Source organism: Oncorhynchus masou, chromosome 10 (genome assembly GCF_036934945.1).
Source record: "Oncorhynchus masou masou isolate Uvic2021 chromosome 10, UVic_Omas_1.1, whole genome shotgun sequence".
Taxonomy (NCBI): Eukaryota; Metazoa; Chordata; class Actinopteri; order Salmoniformes; family Salmonidae; genus Oncorhynchus; species Oncorhynchus masou.
This window is the reverse complement of record NC_088221.1, coordinates 30,499,616-30,512,043: the sequence shown is the minus strand read 5'-3', so window position 1 is coordinate 30,512,043 and position 12,428 is coordinate 30,499,616. Positions and strand designations below refer to the sequence as shown.

Here is a 12,428-nt window from a genome sequence, read left to right as displayed (position 1 = left end):
CTGTGGCAGCCCCAGGCACCAGGCTGTCTCTCCGTCTCCTCCCTCCGTCTGTCCTGAGCTGCCAGAGCCGCCCGTCTGTCAGGAGCTGCCAGAGCCGCCCGTCAGTCAAGAGCTGCCAGAGCCGCCCGTCAGTCAGGAGCTGCCAGAGCCGCTTGTCAGTCAGGAGCTGCTAGAGCTGCCCGTCACTCCGGAGCTGCCAGAATCGCCCTTCACGCCGGCGCTGCCGGAGTCTCCCGTCCATTTGGGGCCCGCTGCTAGGGTCCACAGTCCGAGCTCTAAAGGCACCACGGAGGTGGGTAAAGATGCAGTATCTATGGCAGTCCATGTCTGGTCAGTAGAGAGAAGAGATGCCAAACCTTCCCCCTGCTCTGATTGTAGAGCACATACAGTATGAGGATGGCTTGGTTGGCCAATGGCCACTACAGTGGGAACAACTAACTTCCTTTATTTACCTGGAAATATAGTAAACTGTATGGTATTCATGGTACTGATTCTGTCCAACAACTTGTAAATATTTCACAACATTTTCGATACGAATAATAATACCACATGCCATTGAAACCATTACATATAGGGGGCCCTCATCTCCCCCTCCTTCTAACAACAAAAAGCATGACTTGAAGATAGTCACAAAAGAACTGGGAGTGAATGTTCTTATAAGGATTTCCAACCCAGAATGTAATTTAGATGTCTAGTAGAGCATCAAAGGGAGAGGAAAAACAGCACCAAAGCTAATCTGACTGGTGAAATAAATGAAAAACAGCACCAAAGCTAATCTGACTGGTGAAATAAATGAAAAACAGGACCAAGGCTAATCTGACTGGTGAAAAAAACGAAAAACAGCAACAAGGCTAATCTGACAGGTGAACTAAATGAAAACAGCAACAAGGCTAATCTGACAGGTGAACTAAATGAAAACAGCACCAAGGCTAATCTGACTGGGGAAATAAATGAAAAACAGCAACAAGGCTAATCTGACTAGCACCAAGGCTAATCTGACTGGCTGTATAAATGAAAATCAGCACCAAATCGAATCTAAGTGATGAAATAAATGAAAAACAGCAAAAAACAGAGGCTAATCTGACTGGTGAAATTAATGAAACTCAGCTCCAAATTGCCTAATCTGATAGTTGAAATAAATTAAAAACAACACCAAGTGTAACGGCGTTCTTCGTTTGTCGCAAGAAAGTCGGACCGAAATGCAGCGTGTTGGTTACTCATGTTTTTTAATGAAAACAAATGACGATTACATGAAAATACTGAGACAAATAAAAAACAACAAAACGGAACGTGAAACCTAAGTACAGCCTATCTGTGTGAAACTACACAGAGACAGGAACAATCACCCACGAAATACACAGTGAAACCCAGGCTACCTAAATACGGTTCCCCATCAGAGACAACAAGAATCACCTGACTCTGATTGAGAACCGCCTCAGGCAGCCAAACCTAAACTAAACACACCCCTAATCAACTACAATCCCAATGCCTACAAAAAAAAACAATATGACAACACAATAACATAAACCCATGTCACACCCTGGCCTGACCAACTAATTAACTAAAACACAAAATACTAAGACCAAGGCGTGACAGAACCCCCCCCTAAGGTGCGGACTCCCGGACGCACCTCAAAACCATAGGGAGGGTCCGGGTGGGCGTCTGTCCATGGTGGCGGTTCCGGCTTGGGACGTGGACCCCACTCCATTAATGTCATAGTTCCTCCCCTACGCATCCTGGGATATTCCACCCTCGCCGCTGACCATGGCCTAGTAGTCCTCACCCAGAACCCCACTGGACTGAGGGGCAACTCGGGACAGAAGGGCAGCTCGGGACAGAGGGGCAGCTCGGGACAGAGGGGCAGCTCGGGACAGAGGAAGCCCAGCACTGAGAGGAAGCCCAGCACTGAGAGGAAGCCCAGCACTGAGAGGAAGCCCAGCACTGAGAGGAAGCCCAGCCAGGCAGTTGAATCCGTCAGATCCTGGATGACTGGCAGATCTGGAAGAGTCTGGTTGACTCGCAGATCTGAAAGAGTCTGGTTGACTCGCAGATCTGAAAGAGTCTGGTTGACTCGCAGATCTGAAAGAGTCTGGTTGACTAGCAGATCTGGAAGAGTTTGGCTGACTGGCAGATCTGGAAGAGTCTGACTGACTGGCAGATCTGGAAGAGTCTGGCTGACTGGCAGATCTGGAAGAGTCTGGCTGACTGGCGGATCCTGGCAGACTGACGGCACTGGCTGCTTCATGCTGACTGACGGCTCTGGCTGCTCCATGCTGACTGGCGGCTCTGGCTGCTCCATGCAGATTGACAGCTCTGGCGGCTTCTTGCAGACTGACAGCTCTGACTGCTCCAAACAGACTGACAGCTCTGGCCACTCCATGCAGACTGGCAGCTCTGGCTGCTCCATGCAGACTGACAGCTCTGGCTGCTCCAAACAGACTGACAGCTCTGGCTGCTCCATGCAGACTGACAGCTCTGGCTGCTCCATGCAGGCTGACAGCTCTGGCTGTTCCATGCAGACTGGCAGCTCTGGCTGCTCCATGCAGACTGACAGCTCAGGCTGCTCCGAACAGGCAGGAGGCTCCGGCAGCGCTGTAGAGGAGGAAGGCTCTAGAAGCGCTGAACAGGCTGGAGACTCTGGTAGCGCAGGAGAGAAGAAAGGCTCCGACAGTGCAGGAGAGGCGAGGCGCACTGTAGGCCTGATGCGTGGTGCTGGCACTGGTGGTATTGGGCCGAAGACACGCACAGGAAGCCTGGTGCGGGGAGCTGCCACCGGAGGACTGGTGTGTGAAGGTGGCACAGGATGGACTGGACCGTGAAGGTGTACTGGAGAGCCTGAGAGCAGGACTGGCACAGGACGTGCAAGGCTAGGTAGGTACACAGGAGGCCTAGTACGTGAGGCTGGCACATTTTTCACCAGCCGACTAACACGCACCTCAGGACTAGTATGGAGCGCTGACCCAGGTGCCATTAAATCCCCGACACGCTCCGTCGGACGAATCTTGTACTTAAAGCACCAAAATAGCAACTCCCTCATTACTCTCTCCTCCAATTTCCCCATTAACTCCTTCACAGTCTCTGCTTCGCTCACCTCCACCACCGGTTCTGGTCTCCTCCTTGGCTCCTCACGATAAACAGGGAGAGTTGGCTCAGGTCTGTCTCCTGACTCAGCCACTCTCCCTCTGAGCCCCCCAATAAATTTTTGGGGCTGATTCACGGGCTTTCCTCTGCGCCGTCGTGATTGCCTCTCCAACTCCATTCCCCTATAGCCCTCTTCGCACTGCTCCAGCGAATCCCAGGCGGGCTCCGGCACTCTCTCTGGGTCGACCGCCCACCTGTCTATTTCATCCTATGTCGTATACTCCATGCTTCTGCTGTCTATAACGACCTCCCTTCGCTGCTCCTGCTGTCGCTACCTGTAACACGCTGCTCGGTCCGTGTGTGGTGGGTGATTCTGTAACGGCGTTCTTCGTTTGTCGCAAGAAAGTCGGACCGAAATGCAGCGTGTTGGTTACTCATGTTTTTTAATGAAAACAAATGACGATTACATGAAAATACTGAGACAAATACAAAAACAACAAAACGGAACGTGAAACCTAAATACAGCCTATCTGGTGAAACTACACAGAGACAGGAACAATCACCCACGAAATACACAGTGAAACCCAGGCTACCTAAATACGGTTCCCCATCAGAGACAACAAGAATCACCTGACTCTGATTGAGAACCGCCTCAGGCAGCCAAACCTAAACTAAACACACCCCTAATCAACCACAATCCCAATGCCTACAAAAAAAACAATACGACAACACAATAACATAAACCCATGTCACACCCTGGCCTGACCAACTAATTAACTAAAACACAAAATACTAAGACCAAGGCGTGACACCAAATCTGACTGGTGAAATAAATGGAAAAAAGCATCAAGGCTAATCTGACTGGCTATATAAATGAAAATCAGCACCAAGGCTAATCTGACTGGTAAAATAAATAGAAAAAAGCACCAAGGCTAATCTGACTGGTTATATAAATGAAAATCAGCACCAAATAGGCTATTCTGACTGGTGAAAAAAATGAAAAACAACACAAATGGTAATCTGACTGGTGAAATAAATGAAAAACAGCGCCAAGGCTAATCTGATTGATGGAAAAAAGAAAACAGCACAAAATAGCCTAATCTGACTGTTGCAATCAATGAAAAGCAGAACCAAGGCTAATCTGACTGGTTATATAAATGAAAATCAGCACCAAGGCTAATCTGACTGGTTATATAAATGAAAATCAGCACCAAATAGCCTATTCTGACTGGTGAAAAAGTGAAAAACAACAACAATGCTATTCTGACTGGTGAAATAAATGAAAAAGAGCACCAAATATCCAATTCTGACTGGTGAAATAAATGAAAAAGAGCACCAAATATCCAATTCTGACTGGTGAAATAAAGGAAAAAAAGCACCATGGCTAATCTGACTGTTGAAATAAATTAAAAACAGCACCAAGGCTAATCTGACTGTTGAAATAAATTAAAAACAGCACCAAGGCTAATCTGACTGTTGAAATAAATTAAAAACAGCACCAAGGCTAATCTGACTGGTGAAATAAATGAAAAACAGCACCAAGGCTAATCTGATAGGTGAAATAAATAAATGAAAAACAGCACCAAGGCTAACCTAACTGGTGAAATAAATGATAAACAACACCAAAAAGCCTAATCTGACAGGTGAAATAAATGAAAAACAGCACCAGGGCTAATCTGACTGGTGAAATAGATGAAAAACAGCACCAGGGCTAATCTGACTGGTGAAATAAATTTTAAAAAGCACAAAGGTTAATCTGATAGGTAAAATAAATGAATTAAAAACAGCAACAAGGCTAATTTGACTGGTGAAATAAATTAAAAACAGCACCAAATAGCCTAATCTGACTGGTGTAATAAATGAAAAACTACACCAAGGCTAATCTTACTGGTTAAATAAATGAAAAACAGCACCAAAAAGCCTAATCTGACTGGTGTAATAAATGAAAAACTACACCAAGGCTAATCTTATTGGTTAAATAAATGAAAAACAGCACCAAAAAGCCTAATCTGACTGGTGTAATAAATGAAAAACAGTACCAAGGCTAATCAGCCATGAGGAATGTTAGATAGATACATATCGAATCAGACTCATGATGGCTTGTCTTGCAAACACATTTAACAGTATACACTACAGTATATGTGTGTGTATATGTGTGTATGTGTGTGTTTTTGTGTGTGGGTGTGTGTGTGTGTTGTGTGTAGGAGTGTGTGGGAGCGCTGTCATTCTTCTTTGGTAATAGGAAGAGCGAGAGTCTGGTCCTTATCTACAACACCCCTGTTTAACCCCTCTAATGCATCAAACACACGCGCGCACATGCACACACACACACACACACACATACAGGGAGTACACTACTTGCACACACACACCTCCCTCCAAAAACAAATTAAGGCATAGTCCAGACCATGATGCACATACTGAGAATTCCAGCCCTAAAAGCAAGAGTCACACTTAGACAAACACACGCACGCACACACACACACACACACACACACACACACACACACACACACACACACACACACACACACACACACACACACACACACACACGGCCAGCCAGCTAGAACCCAGCCTAGTTAAAGGACTTAAATATCACGGGGGGGAAGTAGGAAAGCACCCCTCAAAAGAGCTAGCCTCATTCTTTTACCACAGTATACTCTCCATCTTTAAACAGGGCTGGAAGTGCTAGACCACAGCCAATTAATTAACTACAACTACTCTACACAGGAATAAAAACAACTTCAACCAAAGGAAAATGTGACTGTTCAGAACATGCATACTGTGTGAAAAGTAGCTGTTTTACATATTTTAAAGGATCATGTTAAAATGTTAAATGTTAAAACTTCCACTTCACAGTGGGATATGGATGAAGTTGCACTTCCTAGGGCTTCCACGAGATGTCAATTGTCTTTAGAAACTTGAATGAGGCTTCTACTGTGTTGTGGGGCTAAATATGAGCTGAATGAGTCAGGTTACTGGCAAAGAGCCATTTCCTGGTCACACGCATTTCACATGATATCGACCTGCGTTCCATTGCTTCTCTAGACACACAGGAATTCTCTGGTTGGAACTTTATTAAAGACTTATGATAACAACACCCTAAAGATTGATTCTATACTTAGTTTGAAATGTTTCTAAGGCCTGTAATATAACTTTTGAAGTTTTTGTCCAAAGTTATGCCTGACCTGCATGAGTGTTTGGATACATGTTCCTAACGCGCTAACAAAAGTAGCTACTTGGACATAAATAATGGACATTATCGAACAAATCAAGCATTTATTGTGGAACTGTGATTCCTGGGAGTGCATTCTGATGAAGATCATCAAAGGTAAGGGAATATTTATAATGTAATTTCTGATTTCTGTTGACTCCAACATGGCGGAAAATTGTATTTGTTTTCTGAGCGCCGTCTCAGATTATTGCATGGTTTGCTTTTTCCGTAAAGTTTTTTGAAATTTGACACAGCGGTTGCATTAAGGAAAGGTATATCTATATTTCCATGTCTAACACTTGAATTTTCATCGACATTTATGATGAGTATTTCTGTAAAATTATGTGGCTCTCTCCAATATCACCGGATGTTTTTGGAACTAGTGAACGTAACGCGCCAATGTAAACTCAGATTTTTTTTATATAAATATGATCTTTATCAAACAAAACATACATGTATTGTGTAACATGAAGTCCTTTGAATGTCATCTGATGAAGATCATCAAAGGTTAGTGATTAATTTGATCTCTATTCGTGCTTTTTGTGACTCCTCTCTTTGGCTGGAAAAATGGCAGAGTTATTCTTTGGCTTGGTGGTGACCTAACATAATCACCTATTTGAAATCAGACACTGTGGTGGGATTAACAACAAGATTACCTTTAAAACGGTATAAGATACATGTATGTTTGAGGCATTTTAATTATGAGATTTCTGTTGTTTTGAATTTGGCACCCTGCACTTTCACTGGCTGTTGTCATATCGATCCCGTTAACGGGATTGCAGCCCTAAGACGTTTTTAACTGATGAAAGATAGATTGTGCTGAATGCATGCCATTTCCGTTTCACCACACACACACACGATAAAAACACGCTAATAGTCAGATAAAGCTGAACCCTCCCTCCCTCCCTCACCCTCAGACAGACAGGCAGGCTGGCAGACAAGCAGGCAGAGAGGCAGCTAATTGTATTTCCTGCCTGTTGTTCCATGTGCTTCAATCCCAATTAGATGTGCCTGGTATGATCTGCTGCCAAGTCTCAGCCTGACTGACTTGAGTTCAACTTTCCTTGACTGACAGAAGCTTAAAATTGGGCACACACACATACACACACAGGCAGGCAAGCAGGCACCCACCCAGGCAGGCAAACAGGCACACACACATGGACACACATGGACACACACACACACTTACTCACACAGGCCATATCTGACAGTAGTCACACATGAGGGGAGATTCTCCCACCACAGTGTGAGACAGCCAGGGAGGAAACAGCAGTCAGAGCCCTGGGCGAAGGAAACACTGTGACTGAAGAGCTTTCTAATTCACACAATGACCACTGAGGGTGTGTGTGTGCATGTGAATGCATGTGAAGATGTGAAGAGGAGAGGCATGCCATGGGTAATCCCATCACCATCTCCTCCTCAGGCTCTCCAGTGTCCATTTCCATTTGGCTCCATAACGAAAGCAAGATACAGACATGCAGCTAACACACTCTCACACACACAGCAGCTGTGTGTTCTGTCCCGTTAAATCTCCAAACATAGTTTGTGTCTGCCTACAGGACCCAGCTGGGAGTGTTACTAAAATCAAGAGATGAGAGAGAGAGATGAGAGTGAGAGAAGGTCTAATTCCCTTGGCTGGGGATCGATGGCAAACACAGCTTGTGTTTCTTTTAAACACAAATTCTGAATCAGGTCTGTAATTGTTGACTTGATTATGTATTGAACTTATTTAAAGGGGCAGAACCAGGCTATAATGTAACAGCTCATCAGTAACTGCCACAGTAATCAGTGCCAGTAGTTGTGTGTGTGAGGTACGGTGTGGGGTCAATGGAGATAGAGCTGTGTTTGTGTGTACAAAATAAACAGCAGTGCCATCCTGTTAACTCTGTGATTTGGTGTTATATTATGCCATTCATAGAGCAATAATATGCAAGGTCACTGGATTCATTCAATATAGAGAGGTGTGAATATAAAGAGTTGACTCAACCATCTCCCTTTCTCACTCCCTCAGTCTCTCTCTTCCCATCTCTCTCTCTCGCTTGGTCTCTCTCGGCCTCTCTCTCTCGGTCTCTCTCTCGGTCTCTGCTCAGTGGTGATTGTTTTAATGGTTGAGGCTGTTGTTTACTGACTTCAGTTATCTTCTCTGAACTCATGCCATGTTTTCCAAAACAACCCCAATGCCCCCTGGGAAATTTGACTGTTGTTGTTATGATGTCAACTTTATACCAGTTTCTCCCCTCTCCTCCTTTCTCTCTCTTCCAATCTGTGAGTTAACATTTAGATGTCTGAATCACATTAATGTAACATCACTCACCAGCCTGCAGTGAAGGATGTTTGGCTTGGTCTCTGAAAGGCCTTCTCTGACTTTCATTATTCACTCATCTGTTTAGTATTAAGACATATCATAATTATATTATCTCAAATTCATCTGTAATCAAACATTGCATTTTGTCCTTAATAAATACAATTAATACGGTTGGCCAAATTTGCAGCCTGCAACAATTCAATTAATAGATGGAAAATTGAATTTGCAATTTCAATTAAGACTAGCTCAACCACCAGCCCCTGCACCCTGTCTCTCTCTACTGTAATTCACAGGGGAAAATTATTATTTATTTTTATTCAACAGCCTGTCTATATCTATGCCTATATGGAAAGTACATCTAATACAGACTGCAAGGCCAAACCTTTCCGACATGATGGTCCTTTGTTACCAGCTGCACTGGCTTTAAGCTGTATAATTGTATTTCATAATTGTATAACTGTAATTATAATTGTATTTTCTAATGTAATAGAAGGTACAGTCAGTTCTATAGATGACTCATGTTCTCTTGCATAGTATGACAGACAGACACACACACAGTGCGGCGAGCTGAGATATTACTAACTGAGATATTAAATAAGATTTTTCATCCAAAGGCTCTTAGCCAAGGTTCCATTAGGCACAGTGTGTAATTCAAGCTGAGTTATATTCACTCCACTTAGTCTACACACAGCACTATGAGTGTTACCAATCTAACCACACTAACGTTTCCCGAATGATTGCACCCCCCCCCCCTCTCCGCTCTCCTTGGTGCTGAATCGGTTGCCCAGGTGACGTGTTATCAAGGGCATCCACCAGGCAGCAAGCTGAAGTGTTTGACTCACCGTCACTGTAGCAAAGTAAAAGCATCGCTCTCTGGATACACTTAACCAACATGCTCTTTCTCGCCATACCAATAACGGTTTTCTGAAGTACTAGCATGCTTGGCTGATTTGACCCTAAATTGATCCCAGGTTTACCCAACCGTTTTCTATTTGTCTGTAAAAAAAACACACAAAAAACATTTAAAACAGTGGATTAAACTAGCAAATGGGTCTACATCGAATAGTAGGCTAAACTGTTTAGCAATTATGAACTGTGGTTCCATCAATTTGCGTGGCTCCCATGCCCTGTTGGAAGTCTGTATTTTAGGCTCCGCTGGGCTATATAACTCTGGCAGAACATAATATTTCAATAATCAAATTGTATGTCTCTAAAACCATGCCAATGTCAATCAACAAATAGCCTGAAATAAATGGAAACATTCAACATTTTCGATATGGCATGGCAACATTATATTAGCGTGCTATAGGCATTATCTTTCACTCTGTCAGTTTCAATACCCAATCACACCCCAATCTCTCAATACCTAATCAATCACACCAGAACATCTGTCCAGATGCAAATATCTCACTAGGTTAATGGTTGTAAACATGCAGTAGTTGGTATAAGAGGTGACACCGCTGCCTTGGAACAGGACATTACCAGCAGCGAAACCTCGATAGATGGCCTACCACAATCACACACTGTCAGAAACACACAGAAATCGACGCGCATAAGACGCAAGTATTTCACAAAGAAGCCAGCCTGTATCGTACCGTTTCAAACTGAAGTTTTCATAGACTCTGGACGAAAATAATTGATGCTGTAATCCTTTGACTTAAACCTCGAAAGACGGAGATGCGACGCTGCTGTCAATGCTCTTCTTTCTCTCCCGCGAGCTCTGGCGCATGCTTCCTCCTGTTTAGGTATATAAAAAAAAACGGAGTGGGGCGCGATAGGCGCGCGCCAACCACGGTTTGCCGTGCACGACTCGACAGACGGGTTGACTGCCTATGAAACGAGCAAGGACGTTTTCAGGTGCGGAAAATCGCTTTACATCCAGGGAACAGAGAAGGGGAAAGGAAGCCTGCGGTCGATCTTGTCTGGGTAAAATAAAGGCCAGCTGGATATAGATATACTGTTGGCCATGTAGTGTATGTGGACACCTGCTTGTCGAACATCTCCATCCAAAATCATGGAGTTGGTCACCCTTTGCTGCAATACCAGCCTCCACTCTTCTGGGAAGGCTTTCCTTTAGATGTTGGAACATTGCAGCTGGGACTTGCTTCCATTCAGCCACAAGAACATTAGTGAGGTCAGGCACTGATGTTGGGCGATTTCGCAGTTTGAAACTTGGTAGTGAGTGTTGCAACCGAGAACAGACAATTGTTATGTGCTTCAGCACTCTGCAGTCCCTTTCTGTGAGCTTGTGGGGTGGGGCATACCACTTCACTACTAAAATCCGTGGTTGCTCCTAGATGTTTCCACTTCACAATAACAGCAGTTACAGTTGCCCAGGGCAGAAATGTGACGAACTGACTTGTTGGAAAGGTGGCATGCTATGAGGGTGTCACGTTGACAGTCACTGAGCTCTTCAGTAAGGCCATTCTACTGACAATGTTTGTCTATGGAGATTCCATGGCGGTGTGCTCGATTTTATACACCTGTCAGCAATGGGTGTAGCTGAAACAGCCCGAATCCGCTAATTTGAAGGGGTGTCCACATACTTTTGTATATATAGTGTGTATATATAGTGGTGTGTAACGGTTAGCAGGAGATATTTCAGCAGCCTAATCAATCTTCTTCCTGGGGTTTTATATCAGATCCGTTACATCGCTCTGTGTTTATCATTATTATATAATAGGCCACCTACCGCTGCTTATCTCACCTAGGGAGGCTTCGATCTCTCTACACACTGACAAATCAGTCAATAACAATACCTGCTCTGCTATTTGCATTTCTTTCTAGAAAAAGGTCAGTTTACAGGTTGGTTTACATTGATGTTTTCACTCAAATTAAATTTGAATGGCAGAGGCAACAACAACCAAGCAACCAACCTGGCATATCACATCATTTCTGACATATAATAATAACCAACAACTCTTACATGAAAATCTAATGGGAAATATATAAAATATGATCTAATATGTATGAATTAGGAACACAGTAAATAGATTCCTCCACACCTCCAGTAACCTTGACAATACAGATGACTCTCCCCTCCCTCAGGCATGATCCCTGAAGGACATGTGCACAGGTACACACACACATACACACACACACACACACGCACGCACGCATGCACGCACGCACACACACACACACACACACAGGATACTGTAGCTATAGAAACTGTGTCTGCTGGATATTCGTAGAATGGCACAGTAGGTAATGATTTCAATGTGGATGAAATCTTCGTACAAACATTCCATTGATTGTCCACAGAGATGTGGATCTCAAAAGAAGGCTTCATATCATAAATAAATAAATGCTATGGAATTAACAACAGCCACCTTCTAAATGTGAAAATATTATCTGGTAACTTGCCCCGCCTAGTGGTAGATTTGAGAACAGCTTTCACGTGTCCAGTAAAATGGGTTCTTCGGTCAGATGGAAAACAGACTCTAAAAGAGGCAGACAATGAATAAAACTATTCCTCTGTAGTCTGTCATATTTATTTCCAGCAGTGGTGTGAATCTAATAACAGATTGTATATTGATAGTAGGCTCTATGAACCCCAACCATAACAGTGTTGTTGATATTGTTTGTTTCTATCTATCTCTCGTCTCATATTGCTATTTGGTTGTGGTTCTGTTAATCGATGTGTGTTATCTATTTGTCTGTTTGTGGCTAATGTGTGCGGCTTTTCTTTAATCAGTGCTCCCGGAATTTCATCTTAAATCACTAGCCTTAAATCAACTGTAACATTAGACACATCCACCAAGGGTGGGGAGAGAGAGCGAGAGAGAGATCCTACCAACCATGATGGTCCTCAATTTCATGCTA

General features: G+C 43.8%; 1 protein-coding gene across 2 annotated transcripts in view; it reads right to left on the bottom strand.

Annotated features, from left to right (window-relative positions):
* LOC135547498 (ecto-NOX disulfide-thiol exchanger 1-like) overlaps positions 1 to 10,343 on the bottom strand; it is a 95,464-nt gene extending 85,121 nt beyond the window's left edge. The window contains exon 1 of one of the 2 annotated variants that reach the window (XM_064976568.1): positions 10,199 to 10,343. The gene's annotated coding sequence lies outside the window, so the exon portion shown is untranslated. Of the gene's footprint in view, positions 1 to 8,612; positions 8,652 to 10,198 lie in introns of those variants that run through there. The other variant, XM_064976569.1, reaches the window with a different exon arrangement.
* Positions 10,344 to 12,428: the final 2,085 nt, after the last annotated feature.